Here is a 10,051-nt window from a genome sequence, read left to right on the forward strand (position 1 = left end):
CAGTGCGGTAGTTGTTACGCTGGCCGAAGGTGACAGGGAGGCGGACCTGCCCTAACGGGGTGGTGGAGCCGTCGGTTACTCCTGAGAAAGGCTTGGTAGGTTATAGCTAGTTGTATGGCACTTGAAGGCTATCAAATGTCTCGACGGACAGGACATTGAGCCCTGCGCCGCCGTCAATGAGGGTCTTGGTGACTTGGACGTTGCTGATGACGGGTGAACAAAGCATCGGAAGGATGCCGACGGTCGCCTCACACTTGAGCTGGTCCGCCGAGCTGAAGGTGATGGCGCACTTGGACCACCTGAGCGGGCGCATGGCCTTGAGCCTGGGAAGGGCTGCGTTCACCTCACGAGCAAACTGCTTGAAGATGCGATGGGAAGCTGGAGCCTGAGCACCGCCCAAGATGTAGGCGATGGCGTGTGGCTCCTGGAAGCCCCCAGCCCCCTCGTCTTGACAGTGGTCGTCATTCCTCCTTGGTGGTGGCGGCAGCGGAGGGAGGCCAGGATTGCCCTGAGGGCGGTTCTCACGAGGTTGGTCCCTCCAGGCGCCCTCGCGAGGCTGGTCGCGCCACTCCTGACGGGGGCCGCGGTCGTCCCAGCGTCACCCACTTCATCCTCCTCCTCGGCCATAGCCCCGGTCATTGCGCTCGAGGCACCGACCGAAGCGTCCATCTCGAATGGCTCTGAGCTCTTGGCAGTCGTTTGTGTTATGGCTGTGTATGTTGTGGAAGGCGCAGAATGGACGGCTGCTCTTAAACGACTCGGGATGGTCCCGGCCGCGCTTTGATTCTGGCTCCTCCATGAGCACGGCTACTCCCTTGTGTTTCATATCCTTGGCCTTGGCTTTCTTCTCTTCTGGGTCAGCAGCAGGGAGCTCGAGGAGGGAGAGGCGCCCCTCCTCAGCTCTTGCGTACTTGGTCGCCATGTTGAAGATCTCCAGGGCCGAGCATAGATCCTCGTGGATGGTGAGCTCCTCCTTCATCTTGACGTCGCGGACGCCATCGGAGAACGCAGAGATGATGGCCTCGTCTGTCACCTTGGGGATCTTGAGGCAGACGCTGTTGAATTGCTGGATGTACTTTTGCAGGGTTTCCCATGGTTGCTGCTTGATGCGCCACAGGTCGCTTGCGGCTGGCGGGCGGTCGCGAGTGCCCTGGAAGTTGGCAATGAAACGCTCGCGCATCTCGCCCCAGGAGAAGATCGATCCTGTGGGCAGGTTCAGGAGCCACGAGCGAGCACCATCCTTGAGAGCCATGGGAAACCAGTTTGGCATGACTTTCTCCTCGCCGTTGGCTGCCTCGATGCGCAGCTCGTAGAGCTGCAAGAACTCCACAGGGTCAGGGGTGCCGTCGTAGCGCGGAGGCAGGTTCGGCTTGAACTTGCCTGGCCAGACGACGGTGCGCAGCTCGGGCGTAAAGGCTCGGCAGCCTGCTGTGGTCACCGGAGCCCGTCGTGGTGGTGGAGCCTGGTCTTGGTACCCACGCACTGCAATGGCAGGTGGCGCGCAGTCTTGACGTGGTGGTCCGGGGGCGCAGGAGCGTTTTCTTGCGGTCGAGGGACCTCATGGCAGCTTCTTTCTTCGTGTGCGGGCATACGGCATGGCGGATCACGCAGCGGGACCAGGCGTCTTGGGGCGAGGTGCGATGTAATGTCTTTAGCAACTTTCCATGTGGAAAATATGCCTGTATATAGATAGTAGCCCCTGAGACTGTGGTCGGCCCATGAAAAAGGGCGAACAGAGGATCGATATATATCTGTAGTAACTAACATACTTATTTGGCTGAAAAATAGGCTTCACTGTTAGCGGCAGCCGCCCAGGCCGTGGAGGTTTCTGAACTGAAACGGCAACTGAAGCAGGCCGATGAGGACATTGTCCTTATTAACAAACGGCTCGACGAGGCACAAGGTATGTTGCAAACATCCTGCTTGTGCCTATATGGATGTGAGAATGTGAAGTTAAAACTTAGACTCTGTTATGTGTGAAGTTGCAGACGGCGCTGCTGAGGTTGAGACCCTCAGGGGTGAACTTTCCTGGGCCAAGGAGCAGGTGAGAGTGAGTAGTGCGTCCGCTGATAAAGCGGCAGCAGATTTGAAGGCCGAACAGGTCACCAGGCGCCAGGTCGAGGAGCGGGTATCTGTAGTAGAGCAAGAGCTCAAGGACGTCGCCCACAAGTGCAAGTCCCTCGAAGAGGAGAATAAGGACAAGGCAACCGAGCTTAGCAAGGCCCTTCAGGAGGCCAAAGAGGCGTGGTCCGAATCTAGGGCAGCTCGCGAAGAGATCCGGTAGGCCGGACAGATAGCGGCTGGTAAGCCCTTTCTTTTATAGACTAAGTTTGGCGATCAGAGATTTGCCTTGCTTAATCGATTGTGGAGTTCTCCAGACGTTGTTGCAGATCTTCCGAAGAGGGCCACCGACGCCATGCAATTCTTCCAGGCTTAGGAGGGACATGCGACGGAGAAGCTGTTCTGGTCACAGTTCGCGGCGCGGGATCGCCCGTCGCTGCTGAACGACCAAATGGGGCAGTGGGCTGAGCTGCACAAGATGTCCGGAGCGGCCATGAAGGACTTCATAGTTCGGCTATGGCCAGTCGAACCTATTCTGAGTAGCTATTTCGGCCTGGCGCGGCGACTTGTCGATGCAGTGCCCCGAATCGACGCAATCAAGCGGGCGGTGTGCATACAAGGTGCACGGATGGCCTTCGCCAGCGTCAAGATGCACTGGGCAAAGATGAAGGCTGCCGAAGTGGCTGTCGTGGGCCCTCCCGGAGGCAAGAGCGACCGCACACCAGAGCGTTATTTAGAGCACGTCCTAGAGGGTGCCCTCTTGGTAGAGGGTCAATGCTCAAAGGACATTATGTTCGAATAAATGTACCCAAATTGTCCGGACGTTTTTGTTATATATTAAGGCTTTGTATTATATTTGTGCCTTTGTCTAAAAGTTGGTCTCTCCTGTGCGGCCATTTTTGTATTCCTGAGAGTTTTCCAGTTGTCGGCTTCTGCCCCCATGTAGATACTATGGGGGTGTTCGGAATAGCACATGAACAACACTTGACCCAACGTCTTGGTCAGTGAGGCGAACCAGGCAATCGGACTATGTGGCTTTACCACTCTCACTTAGCCATAGGAGTTTGACGATGGGGCTTAGATGATAGCCCCTGGTATGTACGCGGCTATCCGGACACGGAGGCGTTGCGTATATGACCAAAAAACGGTCCTTCATGTAATACGAAAACAATCCCTAAAGATTTTAATAAGTCGCCGAGTGGCTGACCAGCTCTTGCCCCATCATGACAATCAGTTTTTGGCTTTCCCTACTGAGGTGCTTGACCGGACGAACCAGAAACACAATCGCAGTAGTTCTCCCTTTACTACCCTAGCCGAGAAAACAAAACGTAAGGCAGCAAACACAGGATCCGGGCAACCCAACCATTGACCAAAGGCATGATTCGGAGCCGATGCATATAATGCCAAGCTCGAGAAGCCGAATTGTGCTATAAAGCTATTCGAACTTTTGTTTGGCGACACATGTGTGGCCATATAGAGCCCCTGGCAATTTGTGCCGAGGTGTGTGAGTGAAACAAATAAGGAGATGGCATACAGTCTATGAAATAAAGGCGATACCGAATAAAAATTGTTTTCACTGGAATTTAATTGATATGTCAAAACATGATTTTACACAGAGCACCATAATCACCAACGCCATTTTATATGCGAGGGGTCTAAGAAGAAGGGGAAAAGCTCTATACAAGTGCTAGCTCTTGAGCACTACGTTGGTTTTCCCTTGAAGAGGAAAGGGTGATGCAGCAAAGTAGCGTAAGTATTTCCCTCAGTTTTTGAGAACCAAGTAATCAATCCAGTAGCAGACTACACGCAAGTCACATCGCACCTACACAAACAAATAATAACCTTGCAACCAACGCAATAAAGGGGTTGTCAATCCCTTCACGGCCACTGGCAAAAGTGAGATCTGATAGAGATAATAAGATAAATATTTTTGGTATTTTTATATATAGATTGAAAGTAAAGATTGCAAAGTAAAATAGATTGGAAACTTATATGATGAAAGATAGACCCGGGGGCCATAGGTTTCACTAGTGGCTTCTCTCAAGATAGCATAAGTATTACGGTGGGTGAACAAATTACTGTCGAGCAATTGATAGAAAAGTGCATAATTATGAGAATATCTAGGCATGATCATGTATATAGGCATCACGTCCGCGACAAGTAGACCGAAATGATTCTACATCTACTTCTATTACTCCACACATCGACCGCTATCCAGCATGCATCTAGAGTATTAAGTTCATAAGAACAAAGTAATGCATTAGGCAAGAGGACATGATGTAGAGGGGTAAACTCAAGCAATATGATATAAACCCCATCTTTTTATCCTCGATGGCAAAAATACAATACGTGCCTTGCTGCCCCTGCTGTCACTCGGAAAGGACACCGCAAGATTGAACCCAAAGCTAAGCACTTCTCCCATTGCAAGAAAGGTCAATCTAGTAGGCCAAACCAAACTGATAATTCATAGAGACTTGCAAAGATAACAAATCATACATAAAAGATTTCAGAGAAGAATCAAATATTGTTCATAGATAATCTTGATCATAAACCCACAATTCATCGGATCTTGACAAACACACCGCAAAAAGAATTACATCAAATAGATCTCCAAGAAGATCAGGAGAACTTTGTATTGAGATCCAAAGAGAGAGAAGAAGCCATCTAGCTAATAACTATGGACCCGAAGGTCTATGGTAAACTACTCACACATCATCGGAGAGGCTACGGTGTTGATGTAGAAGCCCTCCGTTATTGATTCCCCCTCCGACGGAGCTCCGGAAAAGGCCCCAAGATGGGATCTCTTGGGTACAGAAGGTTGCAGTGGTGGAAATAGGGTTGCGTGGTGCTCCTAGATGTTTTTGGGGTATATATATATATATATTTGTATATACATAGGAGGAAGAAGTAGGTCGGTGGAGCTGTGAGGGGCCCACGAGGGTGGGGAACGCGCTCAGGGGGCAGGCACAACTCCCTGCCTCGTGGCCTCCTTTCTTCTTTCTTGACGTCCACTCCAAGTCCCTAGGATCACGTTTGTTCCAAAAATAACTCTCCCGAAGGTTTCATTCCGTTTGGATTCTGTTTGATATTCCTTTTCTGCGAAACACTAAAATAGGCAAAAAAACAGCAATTTGCACTGGGCCTTGGGTTAGTAGGTTAGTCCCAAAAATAATATAAAAGTGTATAATAAAGCCCATTAAACATCTAAAACAGATAATATAATAGCATGGGACAATCAAAAATTGTAGATACGTTGGAGACGTATCAAGCGTCCCCAAGCTTAATTCCAGCTCGTCCTCGAGTAGGTAGATGATAAAAATAGAATTTTTGATGTGGAATGCTACCTAGAATAATTCTCAATGTAATTTTCTTTATTGTGGCAGTAGTATTCAGATCCGAAAGATTCAACACAAAAGTTTAATATTGACATAAAAATAATAATACTTCAAGCATACTAACTAAGCAAACATGTCTTCTCAAAATAACATGGTCAAAGAAAGTTCATCCCTACAAAATCATATAGTTTGGTCATGCTCCATTTTTGTCACACAAGAACACTCTCGTCATGCACAACCCCGATGACAAGCCAAGCAATTGTTTCATACTTTAGTAATCTCAAACTTTTTTCAATTTTCATGCAATACATGAGCGTGAGCCACGGATATAGCACTATGGGTGGAATAGAACATAATGATGGGGGTTATGTGGAGAAGACAAAAAAGAGGAAAGTCTCACATCGACGCGGCTAGTCAATGGGCTAGGGAGATGACCATCAATTGATGTCAATGCAAGGAGTAGGGATTGCCATGCAACAGGTGCACTAGAGCTATAAATGTACGAAAGCTCAACAAAAGAAACTAAGTGGGTGTGCATCCAACGTGCTTGCTCATGAAGACCTAGGGCATTTGAGGAAGCCCATTGTTGGAATATACAAGCCAAGTTCTATAATGAAAAATTCCCACTAGTATATGAAAGTGACAAAACAAGAGACTCTCTATCATAAAGATCATGGTGCTACTTTGAAGCACAAGTGTGGAAAAAAGGATAGTAGGATTGTCCCTTTTTATTTCACCTTTTTTTGGGCCTTTATTTTTTTGGTCTTTCCCTTTTTTGGGGGACAATGATCTATTAATGATGATCATCACACTTCTATTTATTTACAACTCAATGATTACAACTCGATACTAGAACAAAATATGACTCTATATGAATGCCTCCGGCGGTGTACCGGGAAGGGCAATGAATCAAGAGTGACATGTATGATAAATTATGCATGGTGGATTTTCCACAAATACGATGTCAACTACATGATCATGCAAGGCAATATGATAATGATGAAGCATGTCATAATAAATGAAATGGTGGAAAGTTGCATGGCAATATATCTTAGAATGGCTATGGAAATGCCATAATAGGTAGGTATGGTGGTTGTTTTGAGGAAGATATAAGGAGGTCTATGTGTGATAGAGCGTATCATATCATGGGGTTTGGATGAATCGGCGAAGTTTGCACCAACTCTCAAGGTGAGAAAGGGCAATGCATGGTACCGAAGAGGCTAGCAATGATGGAAAGGTGGGAGTGCGTATAATCCATGGACTCAACATTAGTCATAAAGAACTCACATACTTATTGCAAAAATCTACAAGTCATCAAAAACCAAGCATTACGCGCATGCTTCTAGGGGGATAGATTGGTAGGAAAAGATCATCGCTCGTCCCCGACCACCACTCATAAGGAAGACAATCAAAGAACACCTCATGTTTCAAATTTGTTACACAACGGTTACCATACGTGCATGCTACGGGACTCACAATCTTCAACACAAGTATTTCTCAAATTCACAACTACTCAACTAGCACAACTCTAATATCACCACCTTTATATCTCAAAACAATTATCAAGTATCAAACTTCTCATAGTATTCAATGCACCTTTTTATGAAAGTTTTAATTATACCAATCTTGGATGCCTATCATATTAGGACTAATTTTATAACCAAAGAAAATTACCATGCTGTTCTAAAGGACTCTCAAAATGATATAAGTGAGGCATGAGAGATCAATAATTTCCATAAAATAAAACCACCACCGTGCTCTAAAAAGATATAAGTGAAGCACTAGAGCAAAATTATCTAGCTCAAAAGATATAAGTGAAGCACATAGAGTATTCTAATAAATTCTGATTCATGTGTGTCTCTCCCAAAAGGTGTGTACAGCAAGGATGATTGTGGTAAACTAAAAAGAAAAGACTCAAATCATACAAGATGCTCCAACCAAAACACATATCATGTGGTGAATAAAAATATAGCCTCAAGTAAAGTTACTGATGGACGAAGACGAAAGAGGGGATGCCTTCCGGGGCATCCCCAAGCTTAGGCTTTTGGTTGTCCTTGAATTTTAACTTGGGGTGCCTTTGGCATCCCCAATCTTAGGCTCTTTCCACTCCTTATTCCATAATTCATCAAATCTTTACCCAAAACTTGAAAACTTCACAACACAAAACTCAACAGAAAATCTCATGAGCTCCGTTAGTATAAGAGAACAAACCACCACTTAAGGTACTGTAATGAACTCATTCTTTATTTATATTGGTATTAAACCTACTGTATTCCAACTTCTCTATGGTTCATACTCTCCGATACTAGCCATATATTCATCAAAATAAGCAAACAACACACGAAAAATAGAATCTGTCAAAAACAGAACGGTCTGTAGTAATATGTAGGTTTCGAATACTTCTGTAACCCCACAAATTCTGAAATAAATTGGTGGACATGAGGAATTTGTCTATTAATCATCCGCAAAAATAATCAACCTAATCTCACTCTCCAGTAAAAAATGGCAGCAAATCTCGTGAGCGCTAAAGTTTCTGTTTTTTTACAGCAAGATCGCAAAAAACTCCCCCCAAGTCTTCCCAAAGGTTCTACTTGGCTCAAACATGAATTAAACATAAAAACACAACCATAACAGAGGCTATATGAAATATTTATTACTAAACAGTAACAAAAAGCAAGGAACAAAAATAAAATTGGGTTGCCTCCCAACAAGCGCTATCGTTTAACGCCCCTAGCTAGGCATAAAGGCAAGAATAAATCTAGGTATTTTCATCTTTGGTATGCAATACATAAGTGGCTCTCATAATATATTCATAAGGTAATTTAATTTTCTTTCTAGGAAAGTGTTCCATGCCTTTCCTTAACGGAAACTAGAATCTAATATTCCCTTCTTTCATATCAATAATTGCACCAATCATTCTAAGGAAAGGTCTACCAAGAATAATGGGACATGTAGGATTGCAATCAATATCAAGAACAATGAAATCTACGGGCACATAATTCCTATTTGCAACAATAATAACATCATTAATCCTTCCCATAGGTTTCTTAATAGTGGAATCTGCGAGGTGAAAATTTAAATAACAATCATCAAAGTCACGGAAACCTAACACATCACACAAAGTTTTTGGAGTCGTGGAAACGCTAGCACCCAAATCACATAAAGCATAGCATTCATGTTCTTTAATCTTAATTTTAATAGTAGGTTCCCACTTGTCATGAAGTTTTCTAGGGATAGAAACTTCTAATTCAAGCTTTTCTTCATAAGACTGCATTAAAGCATCAATAATATGTTTGGTAAAAGCTTTATTTTGACTATAAGCATGCGGAGAATTTAGCATAGATTGCAACATCATAATTAAATCCCTTGAAATTCAAAATAGTGGGTTCATTGCTATGAAAAGTTTTGACCTCTTCAGTCCCACTTTTATTAATTTTTGCATCAAGATCTAAAAACTCCGAATCATTAGGACGCCTATTCACTAAAGTTGACTCGTATCCAGTCCCATAGTTATCAAGATTCATATTGCAAAACAAAGATTTAATAGGAGAAACATCAATTACTTTTAGATATTCATCCTTATTATCATCAAAACTAGAAGAACACACTTTTATAAAGCAACCTTTTTTGCACGCATCCTAGCGGTTCTTTCTTTGCACTCATCAATGGAAATTCTCATGGCTTTGAGAGACTCATTGATATCATGCTAAGGTGGAATAGATCTAATATTCAAAGAATCAACATCAAGAGAAATTCTATCCATGTTCCTAGCCAACTCATCAATCTTAGACAATTTTTCTTCAATCAAAGCATTGAAACTCTTTTGCGAACTAATAAATTCTTTAATACTAGATTCAAAATCAGGGGGCATATTATTATAATTTCCATAAGAATTGTTGTAGGAATTACCATAATTATTAGAGGAATTACTAGGAAACGGCCTAGGATTAAAGTTTCCTCTATATGCGTTGTTACCAAAATTGTTCCTACCAACAAAATTCACATCCATAGATTCATTATTATTCTCAATCAAAGTGGACAAAGGCATATCATTAGGATCAGAAGAAACACTCTTATTAGCAAACAATTTCATAAGTTCATCCATCTTTCCACTCAAAACATTAATTTCTTCTATAGCATGAACCTTTTTCTAGTAGATCTTTCGGTGTGCCATTGAGAATAATTAACCATAATATTATCTAGGAGTTTAGTAGCTTCTCCTAAAGTGATTTCCATAAAAGTGCCTCCCGCGGCCGAATCTAAAAGATTTCTAGAAGCAAAATTCAATCCAGCATAAAAAATTTGTATGATCATCCATAAGTTTAATCCATGAGTAGGGAAATTACGTATCATTAATTTCATCCTCTCCCAAGCTTGTGGAACATGCTCATGATCAAGTTGTTTAAAATTCATAATATCGTTTCTAAGAGAGATGATCTTAGCGGGAGGAAAATACTTAGAGATAAAAGCATCTTTGCACTTATTCCAAGAATCAATACTATTTTTAGGCAAAGCAGAAAACCAAGTTTAAGCACGATCTCTAAGCAAAAACGGGAATAGCTTCAATTTAACAATATCATTATCCACATCTTTCTTATTTTGCATATCACACAAATCAACAAAGTTGTTTAGATGGGTAGCGGCATCTTCACTAG

This window comes from Triticum urartu, chromosome 6A, assembly GCF_056163025.1.
Source record: "Triticum urartu cultivar PI428250 chromosome 6A, HENAU_Tu73, whole genome shotgun sequence".
NCBI lineage: Eukaryota > Viridiplantae > Streptophyta > Magnoliopsida > Poales > Poaceae > Triticum > Triticum urartu.